Source organism: Myotis brandtii, unplaced genomic scaffold, assembly GCF_000412655.1.
Source record: "Myotis brandtii unplaced genomic scaffold, ASM41265v1 scaffold15, whole genome shotgun sequence".
Lineage (NCBI taxonomy): Eukaryota > Metazoa > Chordata > Mammalia > Chiroptera > Vespertilionidae > Myotis > Myotis brandtii.
Window position 1 is genome coordinate 531,149 of NW_005355410.1, and position 9,423 is coordinate 540,571.

Below are 9,423 nucleotides of genomic sequence, written 5' to 3' on the forward strand. Positions count from 1 at the left end.
GCCCAGGTTGCCCCACACAGCCTGCTGTTCAGTTGTTTGATCCTCCTCATTAATCCCCCTGCTGGCCTGGTCATAGGCAGCCATCGCTGTGAAGGTTTGAGGGTTAATTTTCATATTACCTCTTTATTATATAGGATTATTACATTTCATTTTCAATATGAACAACTGTAAACCCACTTTTATTCTGTCCTGTATTTAGGTTTATTGCTGGACTTTTTCTATTCTAATGATCAGTCTATTCATTCACCGATAGTGTACTTTCAATCGAGGATATATAATTACTAGAGTCTTGATGCACAAAATTTGTGCAAGAGTAGCCCTTCCTTCCCCTAGCTGCCGGCACTGGCTTCCCTCCAGCACCTGGGACCCCGGCTTCCCTCTGGCTGCTGGCAACCGGGGCCTGGGCTTCCCTCCTCACAGAGGGAGGCCCCGCCCACCCACTGCAGGCCACCGGTTGGTGGCCTGGACCTCCCTCTTTGGGGCGATTGTGGAGCCTCCCAATTGATCGCCCTGCCGGCCTGGGCCTCCCTCTACAAGGCAATCATAGGGTAATAGCTGGGTCCCAGACCAATCGCATCGCACCTGCCTTGGCTGGCCTGGTGCCAGTGGATATCATAGTGTGGTTCCAGATGGTCATCTGGATGGTCATCTAGATGGACGTTCTGCTGTTCGGCCATTTGGTCGATTTTCATATTATGCTTTTATTATATAGGATGGTTTTTATTCTCTCTTAGATCTAGTAGTCCTTCATTGTACTTTTTCAGACATGTTTTGACCATTTTCATTTACTTCTTATATGAGTTTTAAAAACACAGCTTCTATCAGCTTCTATCTAATTCCAGGGGGGGAAAAACACATTGTTTTTTTATTGGAATTGCTTGTGACTTTATAAATCAACTTTTTATTTTATTTTACTTTTAAATCTTTATTGTTGAGAGTATTACAGATGTCCCTCTTTTTCTTCCCATTGTCCTCCTCCTCCTGGTTCCCACCCTGCTTCAGGTCTTTGCTACCATATTGTTTATGACCATAGGTAAGGCATATATACATATAAGATCTTTGTTTAATCTCTTCCCACCCCCCTTACACGCCCTTCCCTCTGAGAATGATGTGTCATGGTGTGGGCCTCTTTTGGGTCCTCTTGTTTGGGACTCTCTGTGCTTTCTGAACTCATAAGTCTATTTCTTTCAGCAGGTAGGGAAAGTTTTCTGTCATTATCTTCAAATAGATTTTAAATATCTTGCTTTCTCTCTTCTCCTTCTGGCACCCCCATAATGTAAATGTTGGTACACTTGAAGTTATCCCAGGGGCTCCTTACACTATCTTTATATTTTTCTATTCTTTTTTCTTTTTGCTCTTCTGAATGGGTGTTATTTGCTTTTTCATATTTCAAATCATTGATTTGATTCTCAGAATCTTCTGTTCTATAGTTAAATCCCTGTAAATTATTCTTTACTTCAGTTATGTATTCTTAATTTCTGACTGGTCCTTTTCCATGTCTTTGGCATTTTCACTAAGATCCTTGAAAGTCTCACTAAGTCCCTTGAAGCTCTCATGAAGATCCTTGAGTAACCTTATAACCATGGTATTGAACTCTGTATACAGTAGTTTGCTTTCTTCCATTTCTTTCATTTGTGCCATGTTTCTTTGTCTCTAAAATTTGGCTGTTTCCCTGTGTTTGTTTCTATGTATAGGTAGAGATGCTATGTCTCCTGGAGTTGGTAGAGTGGCCTTGTGTAGTAGGTGTCCTATAGAGCCCAGTGGCTCAGCCTCTTCAGTTACCTGAGCTGGGCACTCTAGGTGATCCCTTGTGTGGGCTGTGTGAACAGTCTTATTGTAGCTGCGCCTTGATTGCAGCTGGTGTCACTGGGAGGAATTGACCTCCAGGCCAATTGGCTGTGAGGGCCAGCTGAAACTACAGTGGAAGATCTGCTGTGCAAGAAACACCCCTATGGAGCAGGACTTGCTTCAGTGGGGCTATGGTGTTCACTCAGTTTTCCCCTTAAGTGTATCGCTTGTGGATGTGTTGAGTTGTAATCTGGTATGGACTGAAGCTGTCCACTGGCTCTTGGGTCTTCAGGGAGGTGCAAAGTTAGCTACTGCCTGGGGTCACCTAGAAGGAGCTACAGAGAGATATGTAGATTCCTCATATTTGTATTGGATTTGGAAGTGCCCAGGTGAGGCCCAGCTGTGAAGCAAGGCAGGCTGGTGCTGGTGCCAGGTCTTGGGCCTTTTATTGATAGGTTTGGGACATGCTGATACCAGCTGCAGCTTAAGAGATTTCAGCAAAGTCTGAAGCCTGAGCCAGGACAGGCCATTCATATGGAACACCTGCTTCAAACAGCTTGGGTGGGGCTGCAAATTGGATGGGGTGGAGTCTCAGGGAATCACTAAGGCTGAGCAAACAGTGTGCTTCAGGGGACTCAGATATGGTTGCCAGTCAGCTCTGGAACAGAGGTCTACGCATAAGAACAATGACCCCTGCAAGCACCTCCATTTGGTACAAAGCTGCCACCGAGTTCCTGCCCCAATGCCAGACAATCCAGTTCCTCCCCGTATGTGTCTGAGTCCCCCACCACCTCCTGGAGCTGGAGCTCAGAGGAAGTTTGGGCCAGCCCTTTCAGAGGGACAAGTAGGTCTCTGGCAGCCTCCATGTCCCTCAGCCATAATCCCCTTTGGTTTTTACAGCCCAAAATTATGGGTACTTCTCTCCCCATGTCTGGGACCCTGGGTGGGGTGGTCTGGTGTGGGGCTGGAACACCTTGATCCTCATGGCAGCCTCCACAGAGACGATCTTCCTCTGGATTAAAAAACCAGCCCACGTTGGTGCCGGATCAGCCCATTCCATGCCTCTGCTCCTCCTACCAGTCTCAATGTGCTTTCTTCTCTACTTCTCTAGTTGTAGGACTTCCATTCAGTCAGCTTTCAGGGGGTTCTTGATGATGGTTGTTTTGTATTTTAGGTGTCATTTTGATGTGGTTGTGGGAGGCAGTGAGTACTGGCATTTACCTAGGCTGCCATCTTGGTATCTATAAATCAATTTTTTAGACCTATGTATTTTTCTTGGTCCTGTTTTTCTTTTCTTTCTCTCTCCTTTGTGTGTGTGCGTGTGTGTGTGTGTGTGTGTGTGTGTGTAGCTTCAAATTCTGTATTGAATGAAGTGAATATATATAAACAAATATAACTACTAAAAATGTTAACACTTAAGGTTAAAAAATTACACATTTAAGTCCAACAGGAATGATAAATATGTATGTTTAATTTTTCTGTCATACCATATCTTCTGAAAAAAATGCTTAGAAAAGTAAAATAAATCAGCTGAATAAAATCAGCTCAGACTCAGTTGATGTTCTGTTGGCCTTTCTGCTTTGGCACATTCCCAGATCCACTGCCTGAAATAAAGTGTCTGAGGAACCCACTTGGGATTTTCTCATCTGGGACTGGACAGGTTTATGTCCACCTGGCTCATTGCCAGGAGTCAACCTAAGAAGTAGGTTTCAGACTCTTCAGGCAACCTGTTCTCTGTCCCACTGCTTGCAGATCACATTGTAGGTGAGCACCTACCAGGGTACAGAAGAAACCTTGTAAAGAATTAGTCTAATTTGCCTTTCCCTAGGTTTCTCTATCTTTGCATTTTCTGTCCTAGATGAAATGAAATTGCCTTCCCTTTTTCTATTTCTTTTTACCCCTGCCACACTGCCACACTATGGTGTTCCAGGAGAGAGCTCTGGGCACCATCCAGCCTGCAGGTGAGTAGGTCATGTCCAGGAGCAGGGATGCTCACAGCCATGTGGAGAGAGGCTGCTGTCCTTCTCTAGAGTATTGCAGCACCAGAGAGCTGCCAAGTGGCCAGCTGTGCTGCCACTGCCTTGAAACAAAGGCTCTGCAGGGCCACTTCTCACTCTTGCCACCTCTTTCTCTTTTCCTTCAAATACAGCAGTCCTTTCCCTTTCTGCCCACAGGTGCAGGAGACTTTGGGAACATCTCCCCTGCCTGACCAGCTCAACCCATATTTAGGAATATAACACCACAGAAAGCCTATGCTCTTGGAGGACATGTTGTCCTTCAGGATGCTCACCCATGGGTAAGAGACTATTTAATAGCCCAGGCAGAGTGACAGATGACTTCTCTCTGCATGGCAGACTCTATCCATAGCTATGGGACAACATGCTCAATAAAACAGCAGTTAGTAGCATACACCCTCCATGGTCACTGAAAACTAATGAGAAAAATTAAATGATCCAGTGATTTAAAAAAAGCTCTATCCTTTTGCTCAGACTGTTGATTTGACCTGTTTCATGGACTGAGTTTTTTTGCTCTTTTGCTAATCATTCTTTTAAGCAGGATGAGGAAGAGGAGAAAGAACAGGAGTGGGAAGTATGTCTCTTCTGGTCATTTAAAGCAGAGTACTAGTATCCATATACTTTCCCCTCCTGCCCATCTCCTATATTGGGCTGTCAGGAACCTGCAGGCTCTGAAGGATTCCCTAATATTTCAGCCCTTTGAGAATACCCCTCAGTTCCCTTCTACTTGGGTAGTCTTTGACTCTGTGTTTGCATTTCAAGCTGTTCCTTCCAAACCCTACTAACCTTTGCTGCAGCTCTCTTTTATTTGTCTTGGCCCTTTCTTTAAATCCTGTTACCCTCTAAACCAGGTCCTATCTGCTGTCTTCCAAAGATTCTTCCATCATTTGTTAAATACTAATGTGAAGAGACCCTTTTTCTTTTTATGGGTTGTTATAATTTACTAGAGGCCCCTTGCAGGAAGATTCCTGCAAGAATAGGGCTTCCTCGGGCCTATTCCTGCAAGAATAGGGCTTCCTGAGACCACAGTGAAGCAGAGAAGGGAGCGAAGCCCACCGAGGCAGGCTTCGCTTCCTTCTCCGCTGCCTTGCTCCCTCCCTTCACCACTTAGCCTTTGACTCCCTCCCTTCTCTGCCACCTGGGCTCTATCTCTTCTCCGCCGCTTTGCTCCCTTGCCAGGTCACGGATCCAAGGCCTGGGTCCCCTGGGCAGCGTCACGCGCTGCCGGCTCCACCTGCAGTATGCAAATTAGCCGTCATCTTTGCTGGCGGTTAATTTGCATATCACGCTGATTAGCCAATGGGAGGCATAGCGAAGGTACGGTCAATTACCATGTTTATCTATTATTAGGTAGGATTCTTATCAATGCATTTTATCTTTTTAAATCATCAAATGGAAATTTAGGAATAAGATAGTACAGACACATGTGCTTGGATATTATCTTGACCCACCAAAAGTTGGGGCCAATCAAGGCCACGGGAGGTTGGTCAGCCAGGGGGAGGGGCCACAGGAGGTTGGCCATCACCAATCATGGCCTTTGGGGCGACCAGCTGGGGAGAAGGGCCATGGGAGGTTGGCCAGCAGGGGAGGGGGTCCATGGGAGGTTGGCTGTGAGAGTGCACTGACCACCAGGGGGCACCTCCTGCATCTTCCCCCTGGTGGTCAGTGTGTGTCATAGCAACCTGTCGACCAGTCATTTGGTCGTTCGGTCATCAATTGCTTAAGCTTTTATATATGTAGATATATATCTTTTATTCCTTATTGTCCTTTTATGCATTTATATAATTCTGTGGATGTATCTCCCCTCTTCAAACTGTCTCCCTCCTCAGCTTTTTTCCTTTCCTCTCTGATCTTTTTCTGTTGTTTTGGTAGACTACTTTTCCTCTTACTCCTTAAATGGTATTAGGCTCCACAGATCCATTCTCCACATTCTCACTTTATTCTCAATTCTTTTTCTGGGTTCTTTCCATTTCCATGGATTCAGCTATTAGAAGAACACTGATGAACTGATCAACTTACATTGTAGCCCACAGGGTTGTTCCCCAGGTCTTCAGACTCCTGCATCCAACCATCTGATGTACACTTCTAGCCTGAAGTCCCACAGGAACCTCAGTGTTATTTAATAAAAATTTGTACTCTTTGTCTGCCATTCCTTCCCCTGAAATATCTTAAAACATGGTTTAATGTCTACTCAGTCACTAGACACCCAGGATTGATTCCTCCCCTTCCTCACCTCCATACCCAAGTAATTGACTAGTCCTTTGGTTTTTTAGCTATTTTATAAATCACTCTTCTCTTTCCATCCAACCCTCACCATCTCTATCCTATGCTAGTCTACATGTTTTTTACTGTCATTCTTCACCTTGTCATTCAAGTCAACTTTATAACATACAGATTTAACTAAATCACTCTCCTGTTGGAAACTCTTGAATGACTTTGCTGCCAATAGATTACAGATCCTTAAATAAGAAACAAGGCCCCTGTAAATATGATCCCTAACCACACCTCTATGTATCTCCTATCACCGTTTGCCTCACATTTTATTATCCAGCTTAAATAAATTGCCCATAATCCCCATGTCATTTCACCTTTATTTTTGTATCTATCTTCTGCTTCAAATTCCTTCTCATCTCCTTGCCTGGCTAATTTCTGCTTTTCTTTTGGTATCGCCTCCTCCAGGAAGCCTTCTCCACTTATCCCTTCTCTCCAAGGATTAGTTACTTGCCCTGCTTTGATTCTTCCATAATCCTTTTACATATTATCTTTTCACATATCATATAATGTTTATTCCCCCACTAAATCATGAGTTCCTAGAGAATAAGAAATGAAAAACAAACAAAAAGTTATACTTCATATTGATCCCAAATTATTTAATAAATAATGCCTATCCAGGAATGCATGCATACAAAAATTAATTCTAGATTCTGACACTGAAAACACTTTCAAGAAATTTTTATTTTTTATGTGCTTGGTTTCAAAAAGCTGGGGGTTTTTTTATATATAGGCTTTCATGTAAAGTATAGAGAACACAAATATTTATATAAAAATAGATTATTTTTTTCTTTATGCCAACCATGTTGTAGTTATGTTAAATGACAAAATAATAGTGCCTGTAAGAAGGAGATGCTGGTGAATTTTTCCCCACCAGCTGAAGAGCTTTGCTTTGAGATTTTAAGACTTATTTGGAAAGTGTATGAGAATCATCCTCCTCTAAGCCAGGTTCTGTCATATCAGAATCTGCATAGTCTCTCGGGGTAGTTTTCCTTTAACTTGGATTTTTTTACAGCTATAAAAAGGGATGTAATATATATCCTGGATGGCCCATGGGTCTCTCAGGCAGGATCTCCCCATTGCAGCTAGTCATTAGTGGCGTCTCCACATTCTACAATCCAGGCATCAACTTTGCAAGTTCAGGTTTCTTTTTCCTCTCTCTCTCTCTCTCTCTCTCTCTCTTTCTCTCTCTCTCTCTCTGATGATCACACTCCAAGAAGTTGGCTTACATTAGACTAATTAAAATAAACTGACTTATTTAATACATAGGTTGTATATACCCATTTTCCTGGATCTATTCACCTACAAGGGAAATTCCTTCCTAGTAGTGCAATCCTCTCAAAAGGCTATAGAAAACAACATGAAGTTAGCGAGGTTCCCCAGTGGGCCATGGATAGTACAAGCATGTGAGGGACAGAGTGAGAAGTGAATAAAAATATATGCACTTACCAGAGGATTGGACACATATTCATGTTTTATTAATATGAATTAAAATATAAGTACACAGCAAAAACATACAGTCTGATGGAGAAAGACTAGCTATAACAGAAAATGGAATTGTCCGTTATAATAAAAATGCAAAGAACTCAGAAGAGTTTGGGATGAGGGAAGGTTATATGAAAATGGGAATGTTTGAGTTGAGTTTTGAAAGATGAACAGAAGTTGGGAAAATAGAGAGTGAGAGAGAATTTTCCAAGAAGAAAGAATTATGTGAAAGAAAGACATTACAATATACTTTGATAAACAAAGGATTGAGATATATTAACTTCAAAGTCCTTTAGAGGAAATTTTTATAACTCTGTAACAGTGATAAATTGCCCTTTTCCACTCTAGGGATGTTTGTCTCTAAATAAGCAAGAGCAGTTGTCTAGATTCAGAGCATCTTTCCCCTAAAAAGTACTGAATAATGCTGAATTTTTCTTGGCTATCAGACTATTTTTCATATATCATCTTAGTCATCAAAATAGCCTAGTATATATAATACAGCAGTTCTAAGGTCAGTACTTGCTTATATTAGTCATGTTATTAGTGCTGGCTGACTTTTAGAGAGGTACTTTAGAATCTTGGATAAACAGATAAAGAAGTTTTTATCAGAAACAATTTGAAACCTTTCTTTTAGAAAGTCACTTCTAGAAAGATTTCTGCTGATGAAGTGTTTCATCTATTTTTGTTATAATCCTTCTTGGTTTTAACTCCAGAAGGTGATATTTTCTGATTTTTCCCTGATTTTTGGGCTCTTACTTGGTTGAGGGTAAACAGCCTTTGTTTTAGTAACAAGGATTCGAGAAATAGGAAGTATACTAGCATTTTAAAATATCTTCCTAAATTTAGTTTCTAATCTGCCCTCATAGTTCTCATTTTTAAAATTAATACCTGATTTCTGGAATTAGGACTGTTGGGAAGTAAAAGTGGATGGAAACATCTTGCCAAATTCCTACTAGAATATATCCATAAGAACCTTGATGAAAAAAGTTACTAAAGTTTGTTATTATCTAAGTTTTTAAGACATCTTCAAGATGGTGAATTAATTGGTCTCTGACATATCCCTAATTTCTATGGAATAGATTCATCATGACTCCTTTTCATATTCCTATTCCTTTTTTAATTTTAAAATTATTTTTTAATTTTTCAAATACAGTTGACATACAATATTATATTAGTTACAGGCGTACAACCAGTGGTTCAACATTGTATAACTTAACAAGTGAATATCCTGATAAATCTTATACCCATCTGACACCATACATAGTTATTACAATATTATTTTCTATGCTGTAGTTTACATCCCCATAACCATTCTTGTAACTACCAATTTGTATTTCTTAATCCCTTCACCTTTTTCAGCCATTCCCCCAACATCTCCTCCTATCTGGCAACCATCGAAATGTTCTCTGTGTCTATGGTTCTGTTACTGTTCTGCTTGCTTGTTTGTTTTGTTTTTTAGATTCAACTGTTGATAGATATGTATTTATTGCCATTTTATTTTTCATATTTTTTTTCTTCTTCTTCTTAAAGAAGACCCTTTAACATTTCATGTAATACTGGTTTGGTGGCAATGGACTCCATTACCTTTTTCTTGTCTGGTAAGCTCTTTATCGGTCCTCTGATTCTAACTGAGGACAGAGTAATCTTGGTAAGTAGAGTAATCTTGGTTGTAGGTCCCTGCTTTTCATCACTTTGAATATTTATTGCCAATCCCTCCTGGCCTGCAAAGTTTCTGTTGAGAAATCAGCGAATAGTCTATGGTAGCTTCCTTGTAGGTAACTAACTGCTTTTCTCTTGCTTTTTTTTTTAAATATATTTTTTATTGATTAAGATATTACATATGTGTCCTTATACCCACATTACC

At 41.1% G+C, this 9,423-nt stretch overlaps 1 protein-coding gene and 1 pseudogene across 1 annotated transcript in view; one reads left to right on the forward strand and one right to left on the reverse strand.

Moving 5' to 3' along the window:
• Positions 1-9,423, forward strand: part of HTR2A (5-hydroxytryptamine (serotonin) receptor 2A, G protein-coupled) — a 92,945-nt gene that overhangs the window by 17,901 nt on the left and 65,621 nt on the right. The gene's annotated exons all lie outside the window — the stretch shown is intronic.
• LOC102253647 overlaps positions 6,599-9,423 on the reverse strand; it is an 8,317-nt pseudogene continuing 5,492 nt past the window's right edge.